Below are 14,088 nucleotides of genomic sequence, written 5' to 3' on the forward strand. Positions count from 1 at the left end.
CTGCAAGATCCCTGAACCAATCAAGAATTTTAGATCATAATGAGCCGAATCAATGCTGCTTTTTTTGGAGTTTGGAGATTGGTTTACAGTTGCTCGGATGTCTCTAGCTATGCTTATGAAAGGGGTTTGAACTACAGCTTGTTGAGCATGTTATAAAAATAGAAGAACAGATTCAAAATGGTTTTAAGATAGATTTTTACAGCTAGTATATTAACCCTCAGCCACATAGGTCACTGGAACATACACTCATCTATGGGTGGATCAAAAAAAAAAACCAAAAAAAAAAAAACCTTATTTAAAGTTTAAGTTTGTCATCAAACCTGCAAATATTTGAGTCTATGTATCTGAATATGTTAAGCTACTTATGTACCACTACAGTAATGTTAGCTCGCTATAAAGTACAGTAAATTGATTTTAATAGCTGATTTTCTTTCACGTCACTCCAATGAAAATTAAATGTTAAACATTCTTTTCCCAACCTTTTCAGTGATCAAACAATTCAGTTCATAGATGTTAATGAATCTTTTCCTTCCATTAATTTTCCAGCAGATTTTCTGATCAGTAATATATCCAAACAGTGGAGGGTGTAAACGATCGAGGAGCCCGCTTATTGTTACTCTGAGGATGCTGCACTGATGGGCTGTCATTGAACTGCAGAGTAAAAAGGGCTGATGACTGTCTCCAGTATAATTGGACAAATGAATCAATTACATCAATAGCGAATTACAACATTCATAATTGATCCCTGAACAAATGCAGTAGATCATCCTGTCGTTCGATAGCTAGACCACAATGTTCATGTTACACTGAGCATATTCAGGAACTAATTAAATCTCAAAGGAGAGGATCAATATTTGAAGTAGCATGAGAGAACTATTGATCGTGCATCCGCCAGCTCTTCTACCAGTGATTTAAACTGCGTGGCACCAAAACAAGTACTTGCTTTGATTAATTTGTTACATCCTCATAATATTTACATAGCAGATAGAGACCACCGCAATGGGATGAAATGGAAAATCAAATTTCATGTTAGATTTACAAGCTGGAAACAAATTTCCCTTTGAATGAAAATAAAATATCTCCTGTGTCTGGTGCATCCTTATAATGACTTATCACATAGTTTCAATTAACTATGAAACTACATTTAGGTGACTTGCACTGCACTGAGCACAGCACCGAGGCTCTTCGATAGCCTTCGCAGCACTTACTGTACAACAAGAATGTGGTGGTCAGCATGACACTTCACTTGATGAATCAATATCACAGACAGCAGGATAAATGCTGATGTCTGGATGCAAAGACAGAGGGTCACTGCCTGAAACGCAGCGGTTTCAAGCAGGAAAGTTTCTTCCGTCCAAGGAAAAACAACAGTAGCCACCAGCTAGCTAACAGCTGATAGACAAACAGACAGCAAACAGCTGTTTGGTGTTGCTCTGTGGCAGATAATACAATGAGAAGTCGTTTTATTTTGGCTCATTTTGTAGCTTTTTCATAAACTCATTATATGGTAAGACATACTAAACTCAATTTTAGAGCATTTTGCCCTTGAAGAAGAATTACCAAAAAGCATCAAGGTTCATCTCCCACTATTGGAAAAGGTTAAAATCCATTAACAGCTGAAAAATTGGTCGTGTCATTTAAAGCCGTGCTTCCCTTTCATTCTCCTCTCCTCCGCTGACCTTTTCCTACTGTCCACATCTCAGCGCAGGTGGAGTGTATTTTGGCCACACTCCATCTCTTCCCAAATGAGGCCAACTGAGGAACTGAATCAATGTGTTTTTCCCCTAGTCATAGGAAACAGCTGTCATGCTGTCGTCTGGTACAGAGCCGGGCTGACTTAATGCCATAGCCGGCTGGGAGAGCCAGCAGGGAGGAGAGAGCTCCCCCTCTGCATCCGCTCGCACTCAGCCCATCACCTGAGCGAATTCCACTTGCAATGCCTCCCAGCTACAGTCGCAGCACAGAGACATAAACAAAGACCCAGCTATCCAGCAGGGTGCCTTCCTGGCACTGCTGCTGCATTTCAGAATATCTGTCCTAATTAACTGAGGATCACTTTTACAAGTCCTTGGGATCATTTTAACTTTCATCCATGCAAATGTTGAAGGTTGTGGTTGCAGGTAAACGGTTTGATGTGATGAAACAGTGCGAGTGTGTCTGTTCATATCAATGCAAAGACAGGACAGGTGGTTGATCAGGAAGTAATATGATGGAGAGAATGAAATGCTTCAAAATTGAAATGAGGTGTTGAGAGGGGAGGTTTTCCATGCAAACCTTCTGCATGCGTTTCATTAGCAGGACCTGACCTTATCTCCCAGGACCAAACCTTATCTCCCACAGATACCACCAGCATGCATAATAGGAGCAGGCCCTTTGTGCCAAATGCTGCGGGGCAGAGCCCATACCTTTCTCCTGGTACAGATCAGCCCTCTCCTCCCTTTTTTGCTTTCAAGCCACAGCTGTACACACAAACATACAGACACTAGGGATGCAGAAAAGCACACACAAAAGACCCCCCCCCGTGTTAAACACCTTCATATTGCTCTTTGCGTTTCCCCCCCCCCACAGAAGCTGCCTTGTTATGAGTCAGGAGGTGATTGTAACCGAGCTTACATCCTGTAAGAGGTTTTATTTTAGCAGAAAGCAATAAAGGAAAATAGTGAAATCTCTCTGTCAATCATGGAAATGTATGCATGTCACCAAACCTGCTTTAATTGTTTTAATTAAAGCGTGCACGTGTGTATACGAGCCTCAGTCGGTGTAAGCACTGTATGTGCGTGTCTGTGTGTGTGCAGAATACAGGACGAGCATCTGTGCAAAGCTCAGAGACGCGCAGAGGCTACCTGCTCCATATTCATGTGTTTCCCCATATGTGACCCTCCACTGTAAACAAAGAATATTAAACACAGACACTCAGAGGCGGCCTAATGAACACATACACGTATTACTCACTGTGTAATGAATCGATAGAACTTCCTCTTTCATCAAATATTTATTGAAGTAATATTCCTGAGCCCTTCAAACTGAAACGACTGCGCTGTCAGGAGTTTAACAGCGGCCCTGTGCGGCCTCAGAGCCGGGCTGGAAACAGTGACTCATTACAAGAGAAATATACATCCTTCACTTAATGAAATATATTAAGTCCATCAATCATTCCCAGCCAGGTGGATCAAATCACTACAAAACTAATATTTAGAGGGAGTACTGTTTCCTTCATTGTTTCACTGTGAAGAGTTTGCAGTATTAAAGCTTTTAAATCCTGTTCCCTTTGTTTTAGATAAAATATTTGAGTCTCATCATCTCCAAATCATCTGTCACAATGAACGTACAATCTCATTAATCTTTAGGGGATGTGTGAACAGCCACCTTACGACTATTGTGTACTGGAGTCTAGGACACCAGCAGAGCGTGAAGGCATCGTGCTGTAACCACAGCCGCAACGGTTATGAAGACTGTAGTAATAGAAAAGCCTGCTGTCCCCCTGAGACCCTTCATCTCTTTTTTCTGGAGCTGAAGCAAACCAGCTGACAGGCTCCTATAGCTGCCTGGAAACCTCTGGAAGGCTCAGAAAGCTAAAACACCTTGAAAAAGTGATGGACCACAGCTGTCCTGGACCTCACAGCCCCCTCACCACCCATCTGCTGGGGTCGCGTCTGCGTTTCAAAGCTCTCCACCAGGCTTCCTCGGAGACGCCAGCAAATAGATTCTAGTTAGTGTGTGTCAAAAAGCCTGAGATATGCTGGGAATTCTTTTCAAAACTACCTGCGTCTGACTTGGTGACTGTGAATTTGGTTGATTATATGAATTCATTCAACCACTTTGCATGTAAACAAACTGCAGTGGCACCCCCTTGCCCCATCTCAGCTTGAGGACAAATAGCTATTGGGCTCCCTCTATTGGTCTTCATGCATCCATCTGCATTCTGTCCAGCAGCAGGTTAAAAGAGCAAACGAGGCAGTGATTGGCTTCATAGACGTGTCCCAGACTTTCTGTGAAGTGATATTGCAAACTCCTTGTAACCTCTACACTACAGGATTTGGTGTCCATGTTAGCAACACAGAGAGTATGATTTAAATACGTGTGTTCATGCTTGAAGATTAAGGCTTTTGTTATAATTAAGTCTGTTAATGGATGATAAAAACAATGCTATGAAATTTCTCAGAGACAAATGTGACCTCGTCAAGTAGCTTGACAGACAGTCCAGAAACCAAATATATCCAATATACAATCATATGAAAGAGAGAGAAGCAGCATATCCTCACACTTGACAAGCTGCAGAATCACAAATTTTCTGCCGATCGACTAAATTTAACTTCCTTGCGGTCCACAGGGTGCATCACATCAGTGCAAAGCAAAAGCATTTAGCCAGAAGCCTGAAGTTGTTCAGAAATGTTATTATCCTCCTGTCAAGTGGATAATAAAATCAGGCCAAAGCGCTGTCACATTAGATGCTTCTTTAGGGCTTTTTTGCCAGTGCGATAATGAAAAAAAAGACGTGCAGGGTCCAGCCTCTTCATCTTATAATCTAATGTTGGACACGAGCTGGTCTTTGCAGTGACCAGGTAGCACTGCGCTCTGCTGTTTAGCGTCATTTCATCACCTGAACTGACTGCTGTGGGCTGCTTTAATTAGATAACAACTATCCCCGACAATTTCCTAAATCATTATTGTTGCCAAAGAGCCAACTTTTAAAACACATTCCCCTCGTGATGAATTATTCATGGACTAAAGCAGCAAAGCCCCAATCATCCATCAACATCAGGGGTAAATACATAAACAAAATCATTCACATAAAGTCAGCCCTAAATCTTAGTTTAGTCATTTAGTGTGCAGCCGGGAACGCTGGATACTTGCTATTCCATTCAAAGAGATTGTGGAGCAGCTAATATGGATTTAGCCAATCTACCTTAGGCTCGAGGAAGTCGATTCATTTTCTGGACAAGTACAACAATGGTAGAAAAGTAGGAATATTGAATAAGGCTGTTATTTGAAGTCCCTTATAATGGCTGTCATGGCAGAGCTCATTGCAGAAAGTTTACGTATTTGCAGCAGCTGGTGAATCTAACTTTCTAAGTGAAGCCAGTGTTGAAGTAATAAGACTGCATGAAGCTAACCTGTGCTGCACGTCCGCCTCGTGGAAGACACCTGATTATTTTCAGCCTCAGACGGTCGTCGACATCCCTCCTGACAGCAGGCACGCTTTATAAAGCTACTCAAGTGCAGTTAACACAGTCTACTGTCTCAAGATGTCACTCCAAACGAGAAGATTATTTGCGCTCCCTGATGACCCAAATGCAAAATTCAAGCAGCCACTTTTAGACCTTGACATAAAATCTATAGATCCTAAGATTATGAGCAGATTGGATGTCAGGCTGAGGATTTCATTCTTATGACAGCTTACAGAGCCACTCTGCATTCAGGGCCGACAAAAACTGGCTTCGTTCTCTCAAGCGTGCGAGACACCTGGACGAGCAAACCGATCCCGCGTGAGTACACATCCAGGGCAGCCATGTTTATGTTGGGCCAGGAGATTAAACAACACCTTTAATAGAGTCTCGCATCCCAAACAAAGTGGTTTGGTGCTTTGTCAACAGCATGCTGGCCACTGGAGGGGCCACTGACATTTCAGATGGGACATATGTTAACCCCCGACATCCATCCTCTCAAATATTTATGATATATATATGTGGGAGGAACTAAAGGGAAAGGAAGCAGGGAGATGTGTTTGTAGACTTCATAAATAATTGGACTTGGAAAGGTTACATTTAGCATCAGCTGGACGGAGAAAGACGTATAAATTTGGCATGCGGCACATTTATAACCCCAACCATGAACACACCACAGATATTTATACACACTGTGTGTGTGTGTGTGTGTGTGTGTGTGTGTCTTTATGCTCTCCCACACAGAATTACACATAGATTTACATGTATTTTGAAACTGGAGTACACAACTGCTGATTATGCCAAACTACCAAATGCAGCTGCAATACTATGTTTTTCAAGATGGCTCTTTCTCAATAAAAATTACAGCATGCAACGTTTTATTTATGCATGTGGCAACAAAGCAAGCACACTTTATTTTAAGTATGAACCAAATTAACATATGTACACTGGTGATGAAACAAATATTAAAATACATGTATAAAATGCGAAAATAACCTGCTGAAACCCACATAATATGAATATGTACATGCCTGAATTATTTTATAATGCATCTGAGATGGTGTAATCTCTGAGTTAATTATTTCACTATATTCTGAGCACTGGGGGAATTCACACGGGAATCTTTTGCTCAACTAGCCTCATTTATAAGCAGCTCAAACCTGGCTCATTTATCTGTTGAAATTATTCAATGGTGCATGCCTCATTAATACAAAAAAAGATGACTGCTTTCACTTTATTTGCAGGGTAGCAGCACACCACTTAATACCAGACGTCCACACTGTGTTGTGCTTTTCACTGCCTCTTCTTGGCTGTGTTGCCGTATTTGTTTGCTTTTTATGGGTCATATTATCAATCAAGCCGATCCAACAAGCTGACGAACTTTTCTTTCAAAAATGAAAGAAAAATCCAAAGCAGCCTTTATTCTTTATAGTCTTGACTGTTAAAGCAGACTCTATGGGAGGGATGCCAGAGGGACAGGCAACCATCTCCAACACTTTTCTTTGTTTGACCTTTCCTGCCAGGATGAGGAGGGCTTTTTAAAAGAAACGGAAAGGCGGGAGCTGATGGAGCGGTGTCTTTAATGAGGTATGCTGGAGCTGTTGTCTCTCCATTTAATTAGACAATTATGCAGCCTCCTACGGAAGAGGGAGCATTCGGGGTCACAGGGGAGGAGGCGGGCGATGCCACAATGCCACCACCCCGTCACATAGAGAAGTAAGGAGGCTAAATCACAGGTGAGCCCCTCTGGGGCGAGCACAGACCCGACTCTCCATTTGGGAGTCATTATAGGCTCATCCCATTTAAATTCAGCTGAACTGTCTTTGTCCATCTTCATTCTGTTTTTGATGAGGCTGGTAATTACCATTCCACAAAGACGCTGGCACACACCAGCACCAACATTGCTGCAGTCTGATGGCGCTTAAAGGCCTTTTTTTCAACATTTGAGCTGCTTAGCAGACACTGAAAACAAGAACCTTGGACCTCAAAGAAACTACCGCAGAACCTTCTGCCAAGTAAACAAAGACTTTTGTAAGCAGGATTTCAAGCAAGATTTCATTCCACCAGTGTCTCATTTTGCACCAGAGAATTGTAATTACAGATTCACTGCCATCTGGTATCCATGCTTGTCTCTGCCCATTCGTCACCGGTGCCAAAGCAGGCTCCAGTTTCTTCCACGGCGAATTGCTTTAACCTCATGTCTGCTGTCCCAGTGGATGTGTCACTACACTACACGCTCAGACGGGCAAAACCAAAAGCACAACACAGTCGCTTGAAGATATACAAGTGAGGTGAACGCTGAGGTAGCGCAGATCCACTTCCAACGAGGGTCCATAACTCACTTAGATGAATGGTCGGAAATCTCAGCAAATGATTAGACAAAATTCATTTTGGTGATGAATGGATCGCTTCTCGCTGCGGTGTTATTTGTACATATGTCAGCATAACTGAAGGTCCGCCTTTTCCTTTGTTTTTGCTTTTTATTTCCGCTATAAAGATAAGCAGGGATCATGGGATCAACATTACACTGAAACTGCATTATGACTGTAATATACTTGACATTTTGGTAAATATTCTGACCTGCTTTCATGCTGAGAGTTAGATGAGAAAATCAATACAACTCTCATATCTATCTGTTACATAATGAAAGGGTAAACAATACACAGACAGGCACCTTTAAATCTCTAAAGTCAGAGTAACACAGTCTTAATACTGAGCTCATGTTTGCTGGCTGTAGCCATATATTTAGGGTTATGAGTACGCTACGAGGGTGGTATTCCTCTAACTCATAGATTAGCATATTTCTGAAAACTGTTCCTTTAAGGACCACAGAGCTGTAGAAAACTATTTAAAGTGCATACCATCCCTTTTTAAGAGAGACAGTTTTATTAAGAAAGTAATAAAAATCACAGAAAGCTCTTTAGAGTCGTCACAGGAGTCTGAGGCAAAGTGGGAATCTGCTGAATCCTTAAACACTCACTTCTTCTGTATGTGCACAGTTTTGGAAAATCACAGCTGCAGCCTCCCAGTTGACCATAAATCATCATCAGCTTCAAATCTTTTCCCCGCACGTATTCATATGCAATTCAGAAAATGAGCGACATTTCCCGGGGAAGTAGCCGCCCAGCAGAGAGCCTGACGGTACATCATTTCTCACTGCTACCAGTGTAGTTAGAGAACAGCAGACAAAGAGAAAACACTGTCCCACGCAATATCCCAGCATGACAAACACTCACTCTGTGGTGACTGGAAGCGGCAGTACAGACAATTAATCCATCATTACTGCTGGTTCAGCCCTAGTTCAAGCTCAAGACTGATGTGCAGTCTCAGTATGGCCTATCAGGCTGTGTGGATCTGCTTGGGATACGACATACTGTGGGGAATTTACTCCGTGTGCCAGAGCTCAAACACACAGTGTGGTGGTGATATGGTAGAGATACATCAGTACAACCACTCAGCAGAACATCAAGAACACCAAACATTGTTCAATTTCCTGTAATAATGACACTGGTTTCATGATTCTAACATCGAATGGGTGTGTGGGAGGCAGTGTAGCTGTTGTTTCAGATCATGAGCATTATTTGAAGGTTTGAACAAAGGAAACACAGGAAGTGAGTACAGTAAAGCTATCTAACCAGAGAAGTCGGCCAAGTGGACAATAAAATCTCATTAGGAGTCCAGAGAGGAGAGGTTTTTAAAGTCTACTTCGCATCCTGCACCTTACAACTGATGTGAAACCTGTAGGAAAGCAGGCATGCACAGGTGTGTCAGTGCAGCTGCCTGCAAAACTTTCTTAAGATTAAAAGTTTGAAATACAAACTTACTTTTGGAGGACAAACTGGATGCTGGCTTCTCCACAGGCTCCTTTGTGCAGTGGGAGACAATCTGTTCCATAGTCAGGAGCTGTGTTGATGTTTTTCCAAGCAATGATCCTTCAAATTAAGTCTGCTTTGTCTTTTATATCTATATATAGCATCTCATCATATCCAAACCTGAATGTTGTTTGCTGGATGCCACCATGAATGAGAAACGACTCAGATAAGAACAGAAGTGCAGCCACATGGTGAGTGCACAAGCAGCTGCTGGTTAACCTTAATGTATGGTGGCTGGTCAGGGTCAGACCAAGTTTCCTGGTTCTCTAATTGGGATACACAACACGTGAAGGCTGTTTCTTAAAAGCAGAATTCAGAAATCCGGGATAACAGAAACAGTGAGGCTTGACCCAGTCCAGTCAGGGAATATGTTTCACATTGGCCAAACCAGTTTGAGGAAGTGTGACTGGGTGAAGCCAGGTGTAAGTCATTTGGATAAACCAACAGACCATGAAGCCGATCACAGAGTAACTGATGCTGAAATGTTGACATGTGCAGCTACTTTCTTGTCATTTAGACTAGTGGGGCACAACCACTGCCCCCTTCATACAGGGTAGATTATTCCAATGCTACTGCACACGCAACACAGTCAAACATTTACATGGTGTGATGTGGACTGTCTGACATTGTCTTGCAATGTCTGGCAACACACTTTAGTTCTCTGTAACCACCAGATGATAACCTTAATCCAGTGAGTTTTATCCATTAAAGGCATACAGGCTTGGCACCTGTCAATACAACTCCTATTGCACGCAGTGTCGGTGGAGTCTGGACGGCTGGAGTTATCATGTCAGTGTGGAAATACTGTTATGGATAAGAAGTCAGTGATGCTGTGCTCATAGAAAATATCCTATTTGTAACAGGACCCAGATGCTGCACAGCCTGGCAACATAGTATTACCTGAAGGACATCCACACCATGCACAGTTCCTGCTGTGCTAATTGATGCCTTTTCCAGAATTCACAAACTGTCAGATGTCTGTATGGCACACACTTAAACACCAAACAGAGTTGGCAGAGAAAAAAAATCAAACATCACAAAAACAACTGCAGGACTTGGACCTCAATATGGGGCTGAAATTTGGGAGGATTGTACAATTATGAAACCTAAAAACAAGAAATTGTGTGCTACCAAGTAAAATACACATACACATGGAAGAGTAACATAATAACAGTAGGCCGAATTAACTGAATGGCAAATGTACATGTGGTATTTTAATACAGGCTAATAAAATTAATCAGTAAACATGCAAAACAGCACGGAAAAACTGAAAAAAACACAATGGTTTGTGGTCAGAGTGACTGCTGAGTGAACAGATAAAGCACCAGGATTGATGAAGCCTGGTCTGGAGCAGGTTAGCTGCACAGAGCAACGTATGCGCCCCAGCTTTCGTGACATCAAGCTAAATTCAACCAGAATAACTAGAAAATCCTATCTCGATCCACTATCGAGGTTTTGTTGTGCCGTCTGAGACCTGCAGAAATCCAAACTAGAGCTCATAGCGTATATGTGCGAGCACGACTCACCATAAAAACCAGTCATGCTTTAACCATTTGAGCCGTACTGTTTCACTTTAATGTGACTTTAAAGGGACGATTTTCAACACTCCTCCTCCTGAATTAAACATTTAAGACTTTCAACACTATCTTGACATTAATTCTGTCGGGTTAAAGCTCAAATGTTGATGTAGATGTGTTTAAAAGTTTCTAATATTTACATCAGTGGTGATGAGTGCCCTTAATTTCCTGTTTTTAAGACGCTGCATTTGGCTGTCTTTGTTCGCTGTGTTCACAAATATCAGCGGAAAGGCTGCTAGAAGCACGTTTCAAAAAATACATCTCACATTTTTGTTATTGCGAATAATACGAGGAACTGGTGCAACCCCCCCAGATGGCCGACTGTGGCTCAAGGGAAAGCAAGCAGCTGCAAGGGTAGTACACAGGTAAAAAGAAAAAAAACAAAAAAAACACTCCAATCAATGACAAAAAATGGTTAGCAGCTGACTGCAAGTAGAAAAAATGTGTTATTAAACTGGATGTTCCCCAATAACGTTGTTTGATTGTAAGTTGTGTTTTTTTTACTATGTGTTTTATGTGTTTTATGTGTCCTACTGGAGTGTGTGTGTGTCGTGTTTCATCTGGCTGCGTTTATTCAGACAAAGTTTGACGACGTCTGACGACGCTCTGCAAATGAAATAGTCTGATTTTTAGCTGCAGTATCAAACAGAAAGTTCTATATGTCTTTCAGCTTTAATTAATGCAAAATCTAACTTTATATATTGTGTGAAAAGTGTGAATCCTGGCATTTGGACTAGACTTTAAAATGGAGTTCTGTGGGTGTTAACCAGCCAGTGTCAAGTTTTACCTGCCAAAGGCTCTGTGGGGGTTTGAAAATGTGAAGTTTTTGGATTTGCCTTAAAGGAGCTTTTGCTGAATTTCACATATTAGTGAAGGACCGTTTAATATATGCACATACCGTATAAACACAGCTCGAGAAGAATAATTTTAGCACAAAGTGGTTGAAACTGAAAAAAAGCACAACTCCTTTTTCCCAGGTTGGTATTAGTGTCAATCCAGCAGGACTGCCTCCAAATAAAGATTGAGTCCAGTTGGAATCACATGTATTTTTAAAGCAGTCCATCAGTCTCCTCTCAGATAGCACAGTGTTGTTATTCCTCTCACGTATGATTCAAAGATTCATGTCCCACAGGCTTTGTGTTGGATACTTTGTGCAGTTTTTGAGTTTGCAGTATTATTCTGAGCATTTTATATAAACCACACACGCATACATCTTAGCTGCAGGGTAAAACAAAAGATTATGGATCTCATGTGATCAAATTACTTACAAACAAACACAAGAGCATTTATCCATTGGATTGTTGTAATAGTAATTAATAATCAAAATTTAAATCTTTAGCTTTGGACCAAACTTTTTGTTGCATATGAAATACCGCATTCATGAATATCAATTAAAGGCAGACATGATAAAAACACTAATTTGTTTATCTCTCAGTGGTGCACTGCAATATCCTGGGCTTTCACAATAATTCATGAGGGGCTCCGTCTAATCCATTTTGAGCAAAACACCATATGCCAATGAGCGCGCACATACGCGGGGCACTGGGGCCTGCAAGCCCACGTCCAGACTCGATGGATTTGTGTTGATTTTTTCCCTGCTCACGGCTCAAGGTCACAGCTCCCTGTGACTCCGCGCGGCCTCGCGATTCCTGCTGCACACTGTGTTCTCACTGAAGGCCGTGCTGTCTCAGCTTTCTGTCCCACAATCTGCAAATGCTGCCCTTGCCCTCTCGACCTCCCAGAGCTCAACCTGTCAACCCGCACGCCCCGAGAACCCAGCTACAGTGCAGCACGCGGAGAGGGGGGGGTGGGTGGAGGTGGAAGAAGATAAAAATGGGAGAAAAACGGCAAGAAAGATTGAGGATAAAATGAGAGAGGCAGGAATGGGCTGGAGAGCAAAAGACAGAAAACAATTTAGAGCGGTAAGAATGGAAAAAGCCAAAGCGCTGGAGATTGAAAGGCCTCTTCCTCTAATTTGCACCGTATTCATCACCTCAGAGGGCAGACACTCTCATATCGCTTTCCATTCACTTCCTCACCCTTGGTTGCAGGTCAAAGGAAAAGGCAATTTCCCCTCAGCCCATGTACAAGCTGCTCCATTCCTCATGGATAAACTGTACTTTTGAAACGCGTAGAAGTGAGGGCATTCATCACCAAGCCAGGTCCGCCCCCCGTCCTCCTCCTCCTCCTCCCCCTCCTCCTCCTCTGCAGGAAAAGCTGGAAGAAGCAAACACATCTGATTAATAACTTTCTCCTTGTACAGTTAAAGACTGCTCGGCAGGGCCACTGTCAGTCAAGAGGGGCAGTGTTGGGCGTGCTGCCCACCTAATTCGCTTACTGAGCACTGGGCAGCGTGCCCACCTACTGAAGACGCAGAGCAGACCGACTCAGGCTGTCAGGCTTTCATCTTGGAGATCCACCATGCTGGGCCTGCCAATGAAGACACCAGGAGTCTGTTACAAATCCACTCTAACACTCTCCCACACATCTTCAGCTGGGAAAAGAGAAGAAATAATGGCAAATGAAAGTCAAGAGAACCAAGTAAAATACGCCCAGGATTTAACCAGATGTCAGTACAGATGGATATACTTATATCTATGAAGGCAGACAGGCATAGAGTGTGTGCTGCGTCGCTTTATTTAGCTATTAATGTAGAGAAAACTGTCAAGGTGGTGGCCAGGGTGAAGGTAAAGCAAAAATAAACAGGCACGTGCGAATATGGATACAGCCATTCTTCTCTGCTATCGCACCAAATTTCCATCTCTCGCTCACACACTGAATTCCTCTCTCAAACATCACTTCTACTTCAGAGAGATGGAGAGACGAGAGAGAGGGCTGGAAGTAGATGGATGATGATTATTCAGGCACACTCTCTCTTCTCTTTCTCCTCTCTCCATTGATCCCATCCCATCAGAGAGGCCATAAATATTAATAAGAGGGCTTTGTTTTAGCAACCTGTGTGAAGATCAGAGCGCAGAACAATAGAAGTATCTGGACATGTATTTTTTTTTTTTTTCAGGCAGACAGGCGGGCAACCTGCCGAGTGTCCTTGGGGGAGGGGAGCCCGGGGGGGAGCCCAGCCCTCAGCCCACCGCCTCGGGCTCAGTGCGTTCAAGTCAAAGGCGGCTCAAGGGGAACTGCTAATGTGGGAGACCTGAGTCTGGTTCAGAATTAGCCTCTCACAGGCGGACTCGGGGTGCATGAAATCGTACACAAACACGCATTACAGTCTGCAGAAGATCCAAAACGTTTGTGTGTTTGGGTTGGATTTTTATGCGTTTTCGCACAATCACAGAAGCTTTTGAACCACAACAACAAATGAAACAGAAGTTCAATTGTTTCTTGCATTCAAAAATTCCTCTGAGGCTGTTTTCAATTTTTGAAAGGGCCGGTTTACCAAAATCTGAAAAAAAACAAAAACAAAACATATTTCTCATTTAATGATATCAAGTCATGCAGACAGTTCAACATTTT

Source organism: Chaetodon auriga, chromosome 7 (genome assembly GCF_051107435.1).
Source record: "Chaetodon auriga isolate fChaAug3 chromosome 7, fChaAug3.hap1, whole genome shotgun sequence".
In the NCBI taxonomy this organism is placed as follows: Eukaryota; Metazoa; Chordata; class Actinopteri; order Chaetodontiformes; family Chaetodontidae; genus Chaetodon; species Chaetodon auriga.